The following is a 10,243-nucleotide window of genomic DNA, read 5'->3' as shown; positions in this document are numbered from 1 at the left end:
TATAAGAAGCACCGAATGCAGTTGATGAGGTTGGAGGAGGTGCACATGAATCTTTGCTCCACCTGGAAGGGCTCTTTGAGTTCTTGGATAGTTGTGAGGGCAGAGGTGTAGGACCAATCATTGCAGGTCTCGCATTTGCAGGGAAAAGAGCCAGAGGCCAGAGAGAGATAGGTGAAGAATGATGAGCAGACCAGTTACAGAGGGAGTAATCTCTGTGGAAGGCAAAATGGATTAGGAGGGGAAGATATGGCTGTGGGTGGCATCCCGCTGCACCCTGCAGAAATGACATGGGATGATGTGTTGGATGGGGAGGCTGGTAGGGTGAAAGGCGAGAGTACTCCATCTTTGATCACAGCTCCTCTGTCATCACCATCCATGGACCCAAACTGCACCTTGCAGGTGAGGCAATGATTCACATGCACTTCTTCCAATCTCATCTACTACATTCGTTACTCCAGATGTGCCCCCTCTGCATCTATGAGACCAAGGTGACCAAGCAGACTAGGTGACTGGTTTGCAGAGCACATACGGTCAATTTTTCATTCACTTCCCACACTGGCCTGGTCCTCCTTAGCCTTCTCCACTGCCACTGGATGAGACCCATGCAAACTAGAGGAACAACATTTCATTTTCCGACTAGGTATCTACAACAAAGGTATGAACTCTGAATTTTTCAATTACAGGCAACCCTTACCGCTGTGTTCTCCTCTCTCTCTTCTACTGATCCACCTCCAGTTTTCCTATTTTTGGTCCCTTTCCCATTAAATCCACTAGTCCCCAATGACCTTTTTCTAGCCCTCTCCCTCTCCTGGTGCCATCCACCGCTCTACACATCCCCTCACCTCTCTGCTTCTATCTGACTATCATCAACAACACTGTACCTCGTACTGTCACACCTTGATTGGAAAAATACTTATGTCAGGATCCTCTTCATAGACTTCAGCTCTGCTTTTAACACAATCATTCCGCAGCAGCTGGTGGAGAAGTTGGAGCTATTGGGGGTTGATGCTGGCACATGTAACTGGGTCCTGAACTTTCAATCGCAACGGCAGCAGACAGTCAGGGTGGGCAGTAGGACATCAAAAACCATAGCCGTGAGCACTGGCTCGCCCCAAGGCTGTGTCCTAAGCCCCCTGCTGTTTAGTCTGCTTACACACGACTGTACTGCTAGACTCAACAACAACTTTCATCAACAAGTTCGCTGATGACACAACAGTGGTGGGTCTCATCAGTGACTGATGAGTCAGCGTACAGGATGGAGGTGGAGATGCTCACAGGATGGTGCAAATCTCACAACCTCATTCTCAACATGGGAAAAACTAAGGAGATGGTGGTTGACTTCAGGAGGGCGGGAAAACAACCCCATACACCTCTGCACATCAATGGAGCTGATGTGGAAAGGGTCAGCATCGTGAAGTTCCTAGGACTCCACCTGTCAGATGACCTGACGTCCACGACCAACACCACAGCACTGGTCAAGAGAGCCCAGCAGCGACTACACCCTCTCCGAAGACTACGTAAAGCAGGTCTCCCCACTACACATCTACGAACTTTTTATAGGGGGACAATCGAGAGCACATTAACCTACGGTATCACTTCCTGGTTCGGGAGCTGCAAGGCGTATGAACGGCACCAACTAGACAGGATTGTGAAGACCGCCAGCAGGATTATTGGTGCTCCACTCCCGTTCCTGCTGGACATATACAGGAAGAGATGTATCAACAGAGCCATCTCCATCATCAAAGACCCCCTACCACCCATATTCTCCATCCTGCCATCTGGGAAGAGGTACAGGAGCATTAGCTGCAAAACCAGCAGGATGCTCCTCAGCTTCTTCCCGCAGGCTATAAGACTGATAAACGGACTTTGCCCCCTGCCAAAGTATCGCGCACCAACCACCAACCAGGACACACTGCAGCAGAGCCACTGTCGTGCCACTGCCGATCGGAATGCCTGTTGATGTTTAGTAGAGAGTAGAGTGTTTAATTTGTCATGATTTCTGTATTTTTATTTCTATTTATTTTTACTGCACACTGAATGGACACTGGTTGAGCAACGTTTTTTCGTTTCCTCTGGGTATGTAAATACTCAGGAAAATGATAATAAAGATATACTTGACTTGATACTTGATCTCTCCCTTAACAATTACCATTATCATCTTCTTTACTTACATACCAGCACTGGTAGACTTTGTGATCAGTTTATCATCCTCCAGCTTCCGTCTCCATCTTCATCCTCCTCTGCACAAACATGGCTTAATCTACCTCTTGTTCCCCGTGTCTGCTCCCATCTGCGACCCAGTGCCACTGTCTCCCGACTTCCCCCCCTTCTTTTGCCCTTGCCCCTATCCTTTACCCCTCCTCAATCTACCCTTCACTTACCAAAGTCTGTCTAGCATCTCTCCCTCTCGTCTTTATACCGACTATCTTTAGACAATTATTTTCCCCGAACAAACGCAGCCTAAACTGCTGAGTTCCTCCAGCAGTTTCTATTTTTGGTTGAGATTCCAGCATTTACAGCCTCCTGTGCCTCTAAAAATAAATGTTAGAAATATTCAGCCCATCAGACTGCATATGTGGAGACAGAAAAGAAAGTTACATTTCATGTCAATATGTGAAATACTACAGATGTTTCAAATATGAAAAATAAAAAACAATATTCTTTCTGAGAATGTAGACACAAGAAACTTTTCTTTTTTCTTCTCTGAGAACATTGGGTAGAAATATTCCAGACAGTGATAATCCATAATCTGATCCCAATCTCCAATTTGCCAAGAGGCTATTTCTAATGTTAAATAAATTGCTCATGATGATAATCAGGTGGCAATGTAATTAGAGTAACTGGAAACTAGGTTCTGCAAATACATGCATGTTAGTCAGCAACAGCAGAAAGACAGGTTATAACAGTCTCTAAGGTCAATCGCATTCATCAGACGAGAGGGTAAGATACAAGGAGGCATTTTAATCGGTCTCATTAACAGCATCAAGAAGTAAAGAAAGGAGAGAGCCAGCATTACACCAACGCAGTTGTTTTCACGACTAGCATGCTGCTAATTAGAAAACAGATTAGTGATATCATCAGTGAGGCACAAAGGCAAAGAAAGTTACAAAGGGTGAGAAGTAAAAAAAAACCATAGGGGTCATCCATGTACAGGAATATATAAAAATACAAATAAAATGAGGAAAGAAATGACTGCAAGTGCAGCAGATAAGATACTTTATTTTCATGTTATTCTAATTAAGTATTACAGAATGGAGATAATTTTTACATGAGAATATCTCAAAGAGAAAACCTGATGCACAAAGTCAAACATATAACTGTTTATGAGCGTGCTTAAAAGTCATAGGAATAAGTACAATACAATACAATACAATGCAATACAATACAATTTATTTGTCATTTGAACCCCATTGAGGTTCAAACGAAATGTTGTTTCTGCAGTCATACACACAAGAAAGAAAGAACCAAGACACAACACAATTTACACAAACATCCATCACAGCGCATCTCCTCCTCGCTGTGATGGAAGACAAAAACTTATCTCTCCCCTGCACTCCCCATTCCCCTCCCGATGTCAGAGTCAAAGCCCCCGGCGGGCGATGGTAATTGTCCCGCGGCCATTAACGCCGCGCAGGGTGATGCAAGGCCGCGCTCTGGGTCTTGTTGTTGGAGCCCCCGGCGGGCGCTAGCAAAGTCCCACAGCCATTCCAAGCCGCGCCGGTCGATGATGTAAGGCCCCGCTCCAGGTACTCTACAACCCCGCAACTCGGGCGGGTGAAGTCGCCGTTGTGGAAGCCCCGAAAAGCGGTCTCCCAGCAGGGACCCGCAGGCTCCCGGTGTCACTGTCCACCAGACCTGCGGTTGGAGCCTCCGAATCTGCGGGGTCAGGTCGCAGCCGAGCACCACCACAGCTCCACCCGCTCCGAACTCGGCCAGCTCCGCGATGGTGAGTAGGTCCGCAGCTCCGTGACTGGAGCCCCAGGTCGTTCCTGCTGGAGGCCGCTCCACGTTGCTAGGCCCCAATGACAACGGAGACCCGACAGAGAAAAGGTCGGGTTCTCCGTGCAGGGGATAGTTTTTAATAGTTTCCCCCACCCATCTCCCCCCACACACATACCCACACCCATACACAAAAAAAAACTACATTCAAACGAGACAAAAAATAATTAAAAAGGCAGACGGACTGCAGGGGCCGCTGCGACGTGAACAGATAATTAACAACCATGTGGAATGTGATGATTTCTCCACTACTGGGACCAAATAAAAAGTATCATTACTGGACAGCAATTATTCAGGTTCAATAATAAAGATCTAGGAATGGATAGTTTATTTACGATGCTTCTCAAGACATTGGGTGACATTGGAAGGTTTACTTGAGGAGGTCATGAATTAAGTGAATCCTTGGTGTTTCATCTGTACGGTTTATTACACAGAATCTGTAAAAGGAAAAGGTTTGGCAAGTCTCATCTGCTTTACTCCACTCTGAATTCAGGTATTGCTTGATGTTCATCGATGGTGACGTAGCAGGCATGGCTTTTTACAAAGACGAGATGGGTGAGATTCTCTACAATGGTGAGGGAAGAGGGATTATAATTCTGTGAATTGAATGGAAGAGGTGAGGCTGCACTCTAAAGACAGTAAAAGGAAAGTTGACAGATGTATTTAAAATAATGATCGATTAGACAAAGCAGACAGAGGGAGTTTATCTTCAATGACTGAAGGATTAATAAACAGCGGGCACAAATTTAAAGTGACTGGTAAGAAAAGCTGAAGTGACGAGGGAAAATATGTTACACAAAGAGAGATTATAGCTGTGTGCTTTGACTGAAGGAGCTAAGGTTACTCTGTTAAGGACAGTACAAGAAAATATTTGATGGTGCTGTAGTGAAGAGCTCTTTCTCTGGAAAAGCTATCTGCAGGGTTTCCTACCCTTCATGCTGGCTGATAAGATACACAAATAGTATTGGTGCAAAGATCTACATTGTCAGTCAAGTCCTGAGTTTCTCCAGCATTTTTGTCTACCTTACATTGTCAGCCAGTCCTGCTCTTTATCAAAAGAGGACGATGGGCAAAAGTAAAAATGGTGAAAGATATAAAATGCCAACAATATCATCAGAGTTCGGGTTTGACTTTGGTAACAATGGGCAAATATTTTGATGGGAAAGATATGACAAACTAAGTTTAAATGCTCTAGAGAATGGAAGAGTAAAAGGTGATTTGATTGAGGAATATAAGATTCTAAGAGATCATGACAGGTCAGATATGGAAAGCATTTTTCCACTGTGGGAGAATCTAGAATTATGGATCGCTAGACAAAGTCAATCTTTTTCTCACAGGATCATGAGCCTTTGGAACTAAATATCTCATAAGAAGGTGGAAGCAATGCACTTGAATAGATTGAAGACAGGGGTAGATGGAGCATAGGTAATGGAGTTGAGGTTGAATAGGGAATCCATGATCCTATCTAATGGAGGAATATTTTCCAAGTGCAGAGTGGCCTCTTCCTGCTCCTAATTCATATTTTCGTATCTGACACGGTCACTATGTTCAAAGCAGAACTGAGATGCTGAATGTTCCTAGTGCTCTGTGCTCACTGCCTAGTTCCCTTGGGAACCACCAGGCAGAGGTTCCCAAAACAATTTACTTTGAGTCTTTACGGTCAGATCTAACAAGGCTGTGTTAGAGTGGTAAATCTGGAAGAATTCCACATTTGAAAGGTTGAATTTCTCTACTGAAAGGCAGCTACTCTGGACTGCCCAAGACCTGGCTGCTGAATGAATAGTGACTGCATTAACAAAAAGAGGTGTGACACACCACTGAACCTATTTATTTTTTCATACCTCCTAGTATTTTTCATGAAAGAACCATTTGTATCACATACCCAGTGATATGATAAATCAATTTTTAAGCTACAAACTTGTTCTCTAGTTTCAAACCTCAGCTTTCAAAATATGAAGGCATATATAAATGTAAGAATTATAGAACAGTTCAACTTGAAAATAGACAATTATCCCCTCATTACTGTGGTGCATTTTCAAAGCACAATGTGACTAATCCACCCCTGCTCTCCACAAATTTCCACAAATTCCTATTATTTAAGCATTAATCCAATTCCTTTTTAGATTTCAGCTGGACCTGTATTCACCCAAATTGTAACACTGCAAAATATGTTTTGCTCATGACATTTCTCTTTTATCAGTTGCTTTAACTGTGATCTCTGTTTATTAATCTTTAGGCCATTGATGATAATCCCACTTTGTGTGTCCTAAACATTCATTATTTTAAACACCTGGATCAATTATTTTGTTTTACTGTCTTTAACAGAGCAACCTCAGCTCCTCCAGTCAATCCAAACAATCGGAATCAGTCATCCCTGGAACCGCTCTGGTAAATCTCATCCATCCCCTGTCCAAAACATTTATAGATTTCCCACAGTGTAACAAATACTGCAGCTCAGGTTGAACTTGTGCTTTATACTCCTGGCTTATACTCCTGGCATCCTACTAAATAAAGCCCAAGATTTCTTCAATTTATCCTAACAACTTGAAAGATTTGTGTACAGACATTCTTAAGTACCTTAGTTCTTTCTCCCTCATTAAAATGGACTATTTTCCTGAACCTGTAAAATTCAAGAATTTTACAGAATTTTTCATGTCATCACCTCACACATTCATGAAAATAAATTGTGCACTGATTCTACCATAATGCCTTACCAGCTTAGAGGAAGGGAAACAGACTAATTTTGTCAGACCATTATTCACCAAGACCACGACAGATCTGTATTTCCCTTTCCCCATATCCCTTGATACATTATACCTGTGCCTGCACTGAACACTCTCATTAACTATTTCTGCTCCAGTTGTTTTTTTAAATAAAAATTCCCAACCAGACTAACTTTAATTTTATGATTATGTCTCCTGCACCTGTAATAATGTAATTAAATACACTAAGTGCAAGGAAACACCTCAATTTAATTATCTTTAAGCCTCTGCAGTCATAATATGAGCCACTGTCTCTGCTCAGAATTTTAGAAAATGATAGCTAACTGATCAATAAAAGTTGGATATCTACTTTTAATACCTGAACTAAAAGCAACGGTTCATGGTTATTTGTCCCTTAACTCCCACAATATTTCACTTGCCATATTTTTATTTTTACTAAATTCAGCTTGCTCATTCTCTTCACAGTTTCAAGATACCCTTTAAGCCTCATAGTTTGTCCTTTCTCCAGTGAAGACCAAAAAGCATTGATTTAACACATTTGCAATTTCTCTATTACTCATTAATTATTATTGGTGCATCTATGTTTGATCAGCCCATATTTTCACTTACTATTCTCTTTTCAACATAATTATTGAATCATTTGCTGTTGTTAACTGCACAAGTGGAGCACAGTGGGCAGTTTTGGCTGAATTCTGGGGAGCAGAATGTAAATAACAAATGGCGGTTAGTTGGTTGTTTGTTGTCAGAGGATTGTTTGGTGTTCTTCTCTCGACAGATTGTCTACTCCAGGATGGCCTAGCAGATCCAGTGCAAGACAGTAAGTTGCATAAAATGCCAACAAATCATATATTCAAACCTGAAACACTGCTCAATGAAGGAGGCTCCTCAGTGTAACACTGCATTATGGTAGAATGTTACATCTCAGGTAACAGCAGTAAGATTGGATCCAATATATCTAAGGAGGAAATTGTCAACGATGGGCATGATTCCATTGAAATGTTCAGGAATTTGCACTTCAGTGGGCAGAATGGCTCGAAGCCTTCTACAATCATTTTTCCTGAAACCAATTTTAAAATTTGGGAGAGTCACTTAACCCCCTGTCATTACTGCTTCACCAACCTTATTCGAAAATATGATTTTTTTTAAAGTGACTCCTTATTTATTACATGCTGTTTCAATCATGTCCGCCATTTGCGGTATCATGGCTGAAAATGCAAGTGAGGAATAGCTCTAGTTGTTTGGTTAAGTCTATCAGGAAGGAATGGTACTGACTAACATCAATGTAAAATATACTATTTCTTTAAGCTATTCTTTTGCAAAAGTAGCCAAGCACATGTCGAAGTCAAAACAAGGACACGTAGTAAAAAAAAGCCAAGCAGGTTAAATTGCCATGTGCAAGGACTAATCGGATTTAACCATATAACCATATAATAACCATATAACAATTACAGCACGGAAACAGGCCATCACGGCCCTTCAATTCCGTGCCGAAAACTTATTTTCCCCTAGTCCCACCTACCTGCACTCAGACCATAACCCTCCATTCCTTTCCAGTCCATATACCTATCCAATTTATTTTTAAATGATAAAATCGAACCTGCCTCCACTACTTCCACTGGAAGCTCATTCCACACAGCTACCACTCTCTGAGTAAAGAAGTTCCCTCTCATGTTACTCCTAAACGTCTGTCCCTTAATTCTCAAGTCATGTCCTCTTGTTTGAATCTTCCCTACTCTCAATGGGGAAAGCTTATCCACGTCAACTCTGTCTATCCCTCTCATCATTTTAAAGATCTCTATCGTCCCCCCTTAACCTTCTGCGTTCCAAAGTATAAAGACCTAACTTCTTCAACCTTTCTCTGTAACTTAGTTGCTGAAACCCAGGCAACATTCTAGTAAATCTCCTCTGTACTCTCTCTATTTTGTTGACATCCTTCCTATAATTAGGCGACCAAAATTGTACACCATACTCCAGAATTGTCTCACCAATGCCTTGTACAATTTTAACATTACATCCCAACATCTATACTCAATGCTCTGATTTATAAAGGCCAGCACACCAAAAGCTTTCTTTACCACCCTATCTACATGAGATTCCACAGGGAACTTCACAGTTATTCCTAGATCCCTCTGTTCAACTGCATTCCTCAATTCGCTACCATTTACCATGTACGTCCTATTTTGATTTGTCCTGCCAAGATGTAGCACCTCACACTTATCAGCATTAAACTCCATCTGCCATCTTTCAGCCCACTCTTCCAAATGGCCTAAATCTCTCTGTAGACTTTGAAAATCTACTTCATTATCCACAACACCACCTATCTTAGTATCATCTGCATACTTACTAATCCAATTTACCACACCATCATCCAGATCATTGATGTACTGTACATGACAAACAATAGTGGACCCAACACAGATCCCTGAGGCACCCCACTAGTCACCGGCCTCCAACCTGACAAACAGCCATCCACCATTACTCTCTGGCATCTCCCATTCAGCCACTGTTGAATCCATTTTGCTACTCCACCATTAATACTCAACAATTGAACCTTCTTAACCAACCTTCCATGAGGAACCTTGTCAAAGGCCTTACTGAAGTCCATATAGACAACATCCACTGCTTTACCCTCATCAATTTCCCGATTAAAAAAAAAAAACAGATTTAACCAGAAACACTCCTACAAATGAAATTAACTTGCAGTCAACCAAATAAGTATTGTATCAAACTTAATAAATGTAACCCAAGATCCTTTCATTGCTGCCAAAAGGTCAGAAGAAAAGTTGTCTGTAATTGCCTCAGTAATTGAAAAATCATTTTTTGTTCTTTTGGAAATTGCCAAAGGACCACTGATAGCTGGAGGGAAGCATACATAATACTAGTATACAAGAGAACAACAAATAAAGGCCAAAATATTACAGTCCTATTACCTTTCTGACAGTAAAGGCAAACATTCCCCAGAGATATTTTGCATGATTACCTACAAATAAACTATTTCTGCCACAAGCCATACCTTCACATCCACTTGAATTGTGAAGCAAGTTATTAGCTGAAGGATTAAAGGGGCTGTCCCATTTAGGCGATTTTGTTTTGCGACAGCCGGAAAATAGACCGTCATCACATGGTCACGGGGTGACACGTGGTGACGCGGGGTGGCACTGTGTGACGAGGGGTGACGCCTGTATTGTCGTAAGTTGTCTCCTCAAGTGTCGTAACTTTTTTCTTGTCGCTGCTGGATTTTGAAATGTTCAAAACCTTTCGGCGACAGTGGGCTTGACGTTGCTTGTCTTCTCCTGTCGTAGGCGCTGTTGTAGATTGTCGCCAGGATGACGCCAGGTGGCGTTGGTTGTCGCCGGGTGCTGACCGGTGAATTACATTGGCGACAACCTACGTCAACCGGCGACTGAATTGTCTTCCGTTGTCGCGGACAGAGTCATAGCTTGTCGTATCGTGTCAGGGGTAGACGTAAGTTGACTTCGGTTGTCATAGGTTGTAGCCTGTGTGGTCGAAGGTTGTCGTAG

This window comes from Leucoraja erinacea, chromosome 13 (genome assembly GCF_028641065.1).
Source record: "Leucoraja erinacea ecotype New England chromosome 13, Leri_hhj_1, whole genome shotgun sequence".
In the NCBI taxonomy this organism is placed as follows: domain Eukaryota; kingdom Metazoa; phylum Chordata; class Chondrichthyes; order Rajiformes; family Rajidae; genus Leucoraja; species Leucoraja erinaceus.
Note: the sequence above shows the minus strand (reverse complement) of the source record.